Source organism: Lactuca virosa, chromosome 5, assembly GCF_052849685.1.
Source record: "Lactuca virosa cultivar CGN04683 chromosome 5, Lactuca_virosa_CGN04683_v6, whole genome shotgun sequence".
Taxonomy (NCBI): domain Eukaryota; kingdom Viridiplantae; phylum Streptophyta; class Magnoliopsida; order Asterales; family Asteraceae; genus Lactuca; species Lactuca virosa.
The window spans coordinates 303,463,802-303,475,872 of record NC_136430.1 but is presented as its reverse complement, the minus strand read 5'-3'; the positions used below and the strand labels follow the sequence as shown (position 1 = coordinate 303,475,872).

At 33.2% G+C, this 12,071-nt stretch overlaps 1 pseudogene; it reads right to left on the bottom strand.

Moving 5' to 3' along the window:
* Window positions 1–5,670: 5,670 nt before the first annotated feature.
* LOC145112998 (chalcone--flavanone isomerase pseudogene) lies at window positions 5,671–6,356 on the bottom strand (annotated as a pseudogene).
* Window positions 6,357–12,071: the final 5,715 nt, after the last annotated feature.

Here is a 12,071-nt window from a genome sequence, read left to right as displayed (position 1 = left end):
TAAGGAATCTTATTTGTTCGCGAATCTTCGAGCCTACTCGGCGAGTAGGCACCCAACTAGCCGAGTTCTTCAGGGTTTTTCTTTCTTTGCTTTTTTTCTTCAATTCTCGGGCTTCCTATCGCTTCTTCTGCTTCCTTTTGCTTCCGAGCTCATCTTTTAGGCTACAAATACATTTTAAACATATTTAAGTACATTTTGTTCATAATTTGCGATAAAATAGCCAAAAAGTAATAAGATTTAACACAAAATATATGACTAATTATGCACATATCAAAATACCCCACACTTGACTTTTGTTTGCCCCCAAGCAAAACTGAATTTTAACATACTAGCATCACATAAAGTAATTCCAATAAAACCCAGCCATTATGCCAAGACCGCAACGCATGCATTTGTGTCTAAATTTTTCCTAAGGACCCCCCCTCAATTCTAAATACTCACAATCCTCATAAACACTCGCCCACTTCTTTTGAACAACGCTCATTTTATGCATCCCTCCGAATCTATCCGCAAAAAACTTCCTAACCTCAAGGTATTTTTGGTCCAGCAACCCAAGCATACATAATCTAGAAAATTACAACTTTTCGATGCCATTATGGAGCTATTTTGAATTCTTCACTTCTTTGATAATTTGATCTTGATTTCCTTGAATTCACCACCTTGTTTAATTTTTGGTATCTTCAACTTTTTGAATTTCTTCAGAACTTTGATATTTTGATCTTCACTTTGATTGCTCCAAAATTCTTACAACTTTTCTTGTAATTCTCTCTCTCTTTTTTCACATGTAACTCATTTTTTTTCTTTTTTTTCACTCAAAACCTACATGCTTAAGTAGGGGCGCTCAACTTCAACATTTATTGATTAAAGATATTAGTCTTCCTCGATACATTTCAAGTACACGATGCTAAACATATTGCGTCCCTCAAACTAAGTGAGGTTGTGTTTTTGTCCCTTGATTTCACTAGAATAAGGGAGGCCACAAATGCATTGTAACGTATATAGGCTCAACTAAACATTTGAGTTGTTCATAAAATCATCAAACACAATACTAGCATGAAATCTTAATTGCTTTACCAAAATTTTCAAAATTAGCCCTAGCAATTTTAATTCAAAATTTTCAAAATTAGCTAAAATTTCCAATATTTCTAAAATTTCAACTAATGCAACCAACCCCCTACCCCACACTTAATTTATGCAATGTACCCATTGCATATTATGCATGATAAAGAACAATAAAATAAAGAGAGAATTGGAACAAACTCCCCTGGGATAGTAGTGCGAAGTTGATATTTCGTCTTTAAGCTCCATCTTCAATTGACTTTAGACATGGGAACAGCTCATCCATGTCTTGGGTGTCAAAATCTCGTGTGGTACAACTCCAATTATAAGGAAAAAACTCTTGGAAATGCTCGGAAAATGATCTCCAAAGAAAAGAACAAATGCCCGTATCAAATGTGGTCAAATTGTCGACTTGAAAATAGAATTAACGAGTGACTCGTCGAGTAGATATGCTAACTCGCCGAGTTGTAGCATAACTGGCAGAAAAGTCACGAAATTTCACATGGACTCGTCGAGTCCATAAGATGCACTCGGCGAGTAGACCGCTGTGTGGAAAAAAAATTTGTATTCTGCCCAGGTCCGTTTCTGATGTATGGGGGTAATATAAACTAATACTTTCCCTCATTTTTCTTCAGTAAATAAATACTCTATAACTCTTTTATCAATCGTACTCATAACTTGACTCAAAACTTCGTTTTCTCTCTTGCCTAGACTCGACTTCTTGCTTGGTTATCCTTGACTCTATACCCTCACATGCAATCCTAAGCCTCAAACTAAAGAGATCAAAGCAAACACAAGTGATAGAAAACAAAAACATCCTACATAATCCTAGCTACCATAAGTTCAAAATAAAACAAACAAAACAAACAAAAATAAAAATTATCTTTAACCGAACATATCAAAATAAAATTAAATCAAGCAAAACGAAAAATAAACAGAAAGCAAACTCTAGATATCGGGTTGCCTCCCGAAAGCGCTTCTTTTTGTGCGAGTCTTGAGCTGGACTCCCAACTTAATAAACTTCAAATAAACCCAATGCAAATCCATCCATTGCATTAAATATTTTCTTTGGACCAATTTGTAAAATTTGGCTCTTTGCTTCAAAAATTGACCAAACGAGCTTTAATGCATGTAACCCAAGAATCTTGACAAGGGTTGGAACCGGTTGGATACTAATAAAAAATGGATCGTGCTTCAGAACTTTCTCCAAAGTTGGAATCGTCACCCCATGCTTCGAAACACAAACTGGAAATACAGGGGGCCACGTCGTGGTAATGGTCAATCCACGGCTTGGTTCCTGCAACTCAGCTTGTTCTTGTTCTTCATCTGACCCTTCTGCCAGTAACCTTTCCAGCTCCTCCAAATCTCTTTCTGGATTAAATTCTTAATCTTGTACCTTTAGCTCTTGTGACTCAGATTGCTCTTGTTTATTAGGCAATATGTTATCTAACCATCTTCCAAATTTCTTCAAATCATCATCTGAGTCATATTCCTCATCTTCTTGCTCAATTTCCTGTACTACTTCCTCAAGAAAAGCATCAAGAGCATCGAGATTTGGAAAATACATAATAAATAAAAATTAAAATGAAAATTAAACTAAATATAAAAAAAATTAATCAATAAATTAAAATTGATAACAATTAGCAAATAAAATTAACTATTTGAACCGTTCCCCGACAACGGCGCCAAAAACTTGATGTGTGTGAAACGCACTAGTTTTAGTCCTACTAACTTAGACACAAAATAAACACACGAAAGGCAGTGTACCTATCGATTAGTAATATAGTTCAAGCAAGTAGGGTATCGAACACAGGGAACGGTAAACAATTAAAATAAATGCTAATATTATCTAAATAAAATAAGTAATAGAAAAAAGGGTTTTCTCTAGTTTTGCAAGACTAGAAACTTAAGTACTTAACTAATACTCAACTAAGCAACTAACAACTAGCAAACGAAAATCAACTAAATTCAATAATGGAAAAGACTTATGTTCAGGTTTTGAATCGTTTATTCCTATGGTTGATTTTATGACAAGTGCAATGGATTTATTAGCATTGGTTACCGATTAGTGTGATTAGGTTCACGTTCGCTATTACTAATCCTTAGAAAACAAATCAATTTAAGCTGTAATCGGGTGATTAAACTAATTAATTTCCTAGTTTATTGATTCGGGTTAAGTAAGACTTGTAGTAGTTAATCAAATTACTAATTCAATTAACCTCTTGTTGATGGTTCGTCACACAAGCTCACACATTAATTTACATATTTTCTAAATAACCCTAGTTTCACGTTCGCTATTCCTAGGCATATAACAATGTTTTCACACAAATCATATGAGATTAGCAATTAAGAGATGTTCATGCAACTTAATATGTTGGTAGTACCTACTTAAATATATAAAAGGACAACTTAATATGTTGGTAATTATAAGTTTCACGTTCGCTTTGTTTGGTAGTACAAACGTTTTGAAATCAATTTCCATAATTACCCTTAAAAATATATTTATATATTTATTATTTTTAATCAATTGTCCTTTTATATAATTTTATATATTTCAAAAGCTTCCAGCTACTTTTGCCAAACACTCATATAACAAATAAAACTTACAGCTTCCCGCTACCAGCTACCCGCTACCCGCTACACGCTACATGCTATCCGCTTCCAGCTAGCAACCACTTTTGCCAAACACACCCTATATTTAACTTTTTAGTCAACCCGTCCCAGCCAATTTTGCCAACTATAGGTAATGACTAATGAGTTATAAGGGATGGTTGAAAAGGTTACACTTATTTGTAGGTCCAAATAATAGAATAAATTTAGTTCAAGACAACATGTTAAGGTTATAGTAATATATTACAACAATGAGGGGGCTATAACTTAAAAGACAATATCACTTAGAGTTTAACACTAAAGTACTCGTTTTATTATAATCCATACACTTTGAAGCATCTAAATTTTTTTATTAGATTAGAGTATTGGCAGTACTCTCATGTATTGACATGTGTTTGTATGTGCATATATGGCATTTTCTTAAATATTATGATCCATTTAGCATAATAAAAGCAATCTTGAAGATCTTGCAAATATAGTGAAATGAATGTGATAAAAATGAACCTTTTTAAGATATGGTTTGGTGGTGGGTATATGTTTGGAATATGATGCTTTCTTTACATGATTAATTAGGATTTCTTAGTTGTGATTGTGACTCCATGGCCGGTTACGCCCCCTCGATTTATAGCCATGTTTGTCTTTTGGTTTCTATTTGAAGAGAAAAGGTGATATATATATATATATATATATATATATATATATATATATATATATATATATATATTAGTTAATAACCCGTAAGAACCACGGTTATAAAATTAATTAAACTTTCATAGTAAAAACTTAAAATTATTAATCAATTATTTCAAATAAATTATTAATTAAGAGATATTTTTATAGTTATATAAAATTATAATCGTTGATTTAAATAAATACATGAAATTATATTACCTTATAATTTTATTTTATTTCTTATTCTAATGTTATTAATTTAATGTAATTAGAGTGTCAAATTTGAAATGAAGAATCAATGTGGGCCAATCATTTATTGTTAAAATTTTGTGATCCGTTCTTCAAGCTAATAACTTTCAAATCGAGAAAAAAAACATCAAAATCTAACAAAGACTCTAACACATTCTAAAAGAATAATGTTGCTAAGAGGCGTCGTTCAAATTTTGTGGTCCGTTCTTCAAGCATCAGCTTCTGTGGAAACAAATCCAATGAATAAATTAGTGAGAAAATATCCATATTCCATTCCAACATAATTGGAATTCGTGATTTCATTCTGATAGAATCCGAATTCATTTACCAATAATTATATTAATTCGGGTATTCTAACAGAATATGTTAATGAATAGCATAAAAAACATTCTTTTCTGATAGAATACTATAAACGAATATTATCAAAATTAGTAATTTGGTATTCTCTTTATTAAAAAAAAAAGATGAATAACACAAACACATAATTCAAAACAAATTGATCTTAAGGTTCAATATCTAATACCTAATTGATAGAATGATACATCTTCTCAAGTATTTTTTTAATATTTTTCAAAGAAATTCAGAAAACTAGAAAATTTGCTTAAAGGTATTTAGACCTACCAACAGTGTCAAGGGAACGAAGATAAAGGCTGCAACTCTCGATGACTACCTTCTTAATATGGATACAATCAGCCAGTATCCAAGCAATGCAATTGCAGAATAGTAGTACAACTTTTCTGTCAATTCCACATCTCTGTGTACATAACAACAAAATTTATAAAACTTTTTTTATTTAATATATATATTTGGGACAAAACAATCATGTAGGTAGTGTTTGGTATATGCAGTAATCAAAGAGGGAATGGAATGAAAATCTTGTTTGTTTGTCAAATAGGAACGGAATGAAGCATTCCCCATGAACTCATTCCATTCCTTTGTGATTTGATTCCATCATACCAAAGAGACCTTGATAAACTCACCGACTGTGAAAAACAGCACTCCAAAACCAGGAATTCAATGCTAGAAGCCCGTATAAATGCCATAGACCAGCATAATCATAGTAAGGCTTTTTATCTGGTTTCATAGGTAGCTTGAATGAAGAAGGAAAGCCACCCATGAAAGTGCATTGCTAAATTCAGAGCAGAAAATGCAACAGAAGCAGGTTCCTGGAAGAAAAAAAAAGTTTACTTTTGAAGATCAATAAATGTTATTTAGAATCAAATTTGAGGTGTTCAGAATACCTGACTAGTTTTTGACCAGATGATGCTCGTTCTTGACCAGAGTCATAAGCACAAAATTAGTTGAAGCTTACCAGTAACAATGTCTCTGAAGAACTCAACGGAATCTGTCAACTCAACAGCAGTTTTGCCCTTCCATTTAACGGCGAGTGACGGAATAGCTTTATCCTCCAGATACACACCAATCCCCGTGAACTTCATGAAGTTACCTTCGATTTACATACCTCTCACACCTTGCGCATGATAGAAACCACGATTTAGACGATTCAAACTCCAATTAACAATAAAATTGTAAACCTAACTGAAGAGATGAAAGTGACATGATTTTATATCGTTGGAAGATCGAGTTTAATTACTGATTTGAATATGGGAATTAATACCTGCTCCGGCGAGGAACAAAGTGGTGGTTGCACCAGAAGGCTTGACGGATGGTGGAAATACGATAGATTTGATATGGAGACTGGTGGGGGACGGCGGTGGAGCCATGGTAATACAGTCGGAGTTGAACGGAGAGAGTGAGAGAAGGTGTTTGACTGATGATGGCTGTATATAAGAAAAAAAAAATTAGGTTAAAAGTGAATGCTAACATGATTATAGGGACTATTTGTGGAAGCTATTTATCAAAATACTAAAATACCCTTGTTTATTTATTTAATTATTTAAATTTTTATTTAATTTTGATTGGCCCACATCTATGCATACAATAACACAATACTTACTTAGAACACCTGAACCTAACTCTCTCTCTCTCTATATATATATATATATATATATATATATATATATATATATATATATAATGATGAAGTTGTTTGGTTGGAACAAACAACAAAGTTAAAAGTGCTCTTTTAATCTCATATTCTCAATGTTTTTCTTTGGAACGTCCTCACCAAATTTTGTGTTATCAGCTTGAAATTTTCATCAACACTTGTAGTCTTATGCACATCATGTATTCATGTTGCTCACATTACAAAATTTTCGGTGCAAATCGGACCATGGGACCGATAAATTGAAAAGCGGTACTGTAAAATTTGCATAAATGTTTGAATTGAATTAAATAAACAAGCGTATCACATATTGCAAGATTACGATTTGGGTTGTAAGGTTACCCATCTTCAAAACATTATTCAACCATTATGGTCATGGAGGCTTGCATGCAGTGATTTCGGAACATAAGACATAGACTTATGTTTACAGTAAGGTCCTGTTTGATACTCGTCTGACCGAGTCGAGTCAGACGTTTTTGGCTGACTCGGTCAGCAAAAAGTGTTTGATAATCTAACTTTGGGCATCTGACTCGATATGAAAAATCTGATTGAGATAGATGCGGGAAGATAGCTAACTGAGAAAGAAAGCTACGTTTCCCTCTTTACCCTTGCCTTACCGTTCTCTTCCAGCGCCTCCATCTTCTTGCAGCGTCTCCATAGCCACGCATCAACCAACCATCGACGATTTCTGTGATCACCTACCGACGATCTCTTCCATACCAACACCTCCATCGACTGCCTCTTCTCATTTTTCTCACCAGGTACGATTTCCACATAATTAGGTATGGGTTCGACTTTGCTATTGAACATCATCAGGTCTGATTTTCTGTTGAACATGTATGGGTTCGATTTCTCTGATTTTGCAGTTATCGATTTCTGTTGATTTTTCCCATTTTGCTGTTGAATGTTCTACTATTGTTGAATGTTCCCATTTTGCTGTTGATTTTTGTCCTATTTTCTAAAAGTTATTTTGCTGTAAATGTAGGAACAAAGAATCATTTGTATGCATATGCAGGACCAAACATTTGGGTTTCAGGTTTGTGATGTTCTCAATTTTCACTTCAATTGTTTGTACTTTACCTGAGGATACAATTTGTTAATGAGAGAGTTTTCAGTGGCTAGATTAATCAAGAGAATGGAAAAAACATATCAGATTGTGATATAAAAAAAAGATGGATCTGAGAGCTATGAGCATCTTATCAAGTTGGTGAATCAACATCAAATTGATGAAGATAGGTTTTCATGAAATTGATGATGTGAATCTCATTAGAAAATCAATGTTTTTGTTTTGGATTACCATCGTATTCGTGTATAAATAGTCAAAACTTGTAGAACATCGAACATAAAAAACTTATGGATAATTTCTTGTTAAAATTACTAAAATACCCTTTTGACCTATAATTTCACAAATAAATGCTCTTTTCTTCTCCAATTGTAATACCATGTCTGTTCTTTTTTTCCTCTCCAATTTCACAGATTACTAAAATATTTGTTTGACAATTTGTATGTTTTAATAAATCTTCAGCAACTTCATTCATTAATGTATAGAATAGGAGGGTAAAATGGTCATTTTTCCTCTGTCAGCACATTCAGTCAGATATACAATCAAACAACATGTTTTCTTACTCAGTTATAACTTATTACTCAGACAAACCTTTTTTAGTCAACACTTTCTCAGTCAACAACTATCAAACAGGACCTAAAAGATTATTCGGTGTGTGAAAGCTTACCTGAAATCGTGGTTAGGAAATTTCACTTTCCCAAAAAGAAAATAATACTATAATAAGAGAAGGTATTGTAAAGTTGACGGTTGTTAAACTTTAAGTCCAAATCTTGTTGCTACTAGGTGGAATTCGTTTATTTTATATGATTTCAAGTATTTGAAGAACGAAATATACCTCAAAATAAATTAAAAAGTCGACATGTAAGGAGATTTCGAAGAATGATTATATTTCATTTGAAACATTTTATGACAAGAATTTTTTAAATACAACGTAATTATCCGTTGTTTATTATCATACTAACATTTGTCACGTTAACTTTACATCATTTTTTTTTCTTTCATCTTTCTTAACCCACTCGAAACCCTCTTTCTCAACCTGTTTAACTCATTTTCATAACACTAGTTTTAATTAAATTAAATTAGAAAGTGTAAAATAAAACAAAACAAAACATTTTTAATTAAAAAAACAGAACAAATAAATAGAAAACACAATTAAAAAAGACAATATAATTAAAATTTTAAATGACAATTAAACTTAACTAGTTATCCACAAATGAAATGTATGCATGTTCAATGTGATCAGAAAGATCATATCGAAGCTGGTGATGAGATTTAGCATTATGCAATTCATGAGTAGTTACGGGTCAACGACTTCATCACTAACAAGTCGCATTAACAAAACTTTTCTCATACAAACCATTTGTGAAATTACTCGTTAGCAAAAGTTTAATCAGTAGCAAAGTAATGTCAGATTAATAATTGTTTAACCTATATAAGATCTTTATGGATTGTGTTTCTCTTATGAATGTTGTTTGACCCGACATTATTCTGAAATAGAACTTGTGTAGTATGAGATAATGCAACTAACAAATTAGCGTTGCAAGGTTCATCGTTGGATGAAGATGAACCATAGGGATTATCTTCTATTACTATTTTCCAGGCTTTTGGATTCATTTTGTTAAGGGTTACAAAGAGAAAAATTAATGAAATTAAAGAAGACTAGAATCGAATCGAGAGAAACTATAACGAAATTTGAGATAGAATGGAATTAAGTTGGGTTGAGGTTTGATGGGTATATATAGGTAAAAAAAATTAAAAATAAGGTAAATTACACGAATGGTCCCTGTGTTTTGGGGTAATTTGGATGTTTAGTCCCTAAAAACTTTTTTTAACTCGTACCGTCCCTGCTTTATGTTTTTGTTGCATGCTTGCTCCCTGTCCATTCTAAAAAGACTTATTTACCCTTACTGATTTCTTTTAACTTTTCTTAAATCATCATTTAATTAAAAAATATTAATTAAATGTGGAGGAAAAGTCTCCTTATAATTGTACGCCCCCAAAATAAGCTCATCCCCAAAAATGATGAAAGAAAGATCTTGTAGAACAGCTCACTTCTTCTCTCTCGTCATTTCTCATATCGTTGCTCCACTTGAAATTCCTCTGTCGACCTGAATTCATCTCCCACCTCCCCTTTTTGTTGCCGGAAAATCTAATGTTGGGTCATAAAGAAGGATCTGATTAGAAAGGTCATTGGAAGGATTCTAGCAAAGAAGATGGTTGTAGATGTGGATTGAAGCAAAAATTACACTTATCTTACCTTATTCAATTAGTGATTGCAGATGTCGATTGAAGCAACAAACGTCCACCATCTCCATCACTGCTTCTCCCATCTCTCTTCAACCCACCGACGCTCGTGGTGGTTCTGAAATCACGAAGCAAAACGGGACTTGGAAAATCGATTTCTGAAATGGAAAGCTTTTCCGAAAACCTTAAAAGGTTTTCTGAAAATAAGATCTGAAGATCGATTCCGTTGAATTTTTAGATTTTGAGGGAGAAAGAAAGGGAGTAAACATAATTGTTGTTTCTTTTCAAGAACTTGTATTCCTCTGGTGTAGTTGTCAGAATCATCTTCCCCACAGTGCACCCCCAGACTTATCGGAACACATGGTCTCGTTAATTACTAGAAACAAAGAAGAGGAAGAGGATAGAAATCAAGAGACAACGAAGAAAAAAAAGAATCATGGTGTCTAGTTACAGTTGCAGGTTAGGGACGATGACCTTTTTCGATTTTGTATCTGGTGGTTGATTTAGGTTCATCAAAGAACTCCATTTTCTAACAAACTCGATTTGTTATCTTCTATATTAGTTGGTTTCTATATTCAGTTTGCATCCATGGTTTTGTTTTATATTTTGGTTATAAATGATTGGTAATCCAAAAAAACAGTGTATGGGCAAAATACTGGACTCCACCGGAAAACACCGTACACAAGGAGGTAGGAGAGGGGAGCAGAAATAGAATGGTGGATGGTGCAGAAATCAAGAGGTGGTGGTCTGGCAAGGTCGTGGATGTGTGAGATTTTCCGGCGAGAGTGATGAGATTTCCGGGCAACTGGACATAAGGAGGGAGGGTGGAGGGTTTGGCGGTGTGGGTTTTTGAATCAGACCAATATGTTTGATTAATATTATTTCCATATTATTTCCATATTTTTTTAGTTAATTGATAGTTTGAAAAAAGATAAAAGAAATCAAGAAGGTTAAATCGTTCTTTTTAGAAAGAACAGTGCAACAAAAACATAATGTAGGTACATTGCGAGTTAAAAAAAGTTTTTAGGGACCAAACGCGCAGATTACTCCAAACCACAGGGACCATTCATGTAATTTACCCTAAAACAAATCTATATATTCCCTTTGACCGGGCAACAATCAAAAATTGGAGAATAAAGACATCACGGTTTCCATAACCCGCCAAACGCACCGGGCTGAGGGACCGTTAGGCGGACGGAATCATCCCATCGACGGTACCGCCAACCCAAAAACGCAACCCGCTCAACACCCTCCACCCTTAACCATCCACTGACTTAGGTTTATTAAGTACAAAGTTAGGTCGAACATCTAAGACCCAATGCCACAACTAATGAAAGTTAGTTTAATAGAATAATCTAGACAGTTGTTTCATTTATATGTCTACCATTTTGAACACAACTATAAACAATGTTGGTGTAACAAATTACAGTAAACGATATAGTTCATACCCTTGAAATAATCACAAAGACCCCTTACAAAACAAAATAAGAAAATCTAATAATATAATATATTTACAAAATTATTTAACGTTTACAAGATAACCTAGTTAATGAATTTAATAAACTAGTACAAACGGTCTCTTCTAGGAGGAAATCTAGAAAATTACGTGTGATCAAATATGCTAATGTTTATAAGCGTGAGTGGTTTTTGCAAAATCTAGATATTTTGGTACGATGGAAAGAAAAAGAACCAAAACTTTTGATTTCAACAGTTATTGCATGTGAATTACTAATCGGTTAAGTTTCTACAAAAGTTTTGGAATTTGATTTTTCTATTAATAAAACGATTGTATCACGACGAAGACCACCATATGGTTCGTATAGTGTATATTGGACGACCTTATTAGTCAAGGTTTAGATATGCTCCAAAGATTGTTAGGGTATAGTGTAATGATACAAAACATCATTTGAGGATGTGTTGATGAGAACATATAAAATAGAAAACTACTTGAGAAGAGTGGCCACAAGGATTATCATGTCTCATGTACACGACGAGCAGTAGCGGAACCAGAAACATTTAAAAGAGGTAGCACAAAAAAAAATTCTGATAAAAGATAGTAAAATAAAGTTTTTAATTATGATTTCAATAGAAATAACAAACTAGCGTAAAAGTTTTACATAACATTTTAAAGTTGACCTCTACGATTGCCCATTTTCCGAAAGCGTTCTA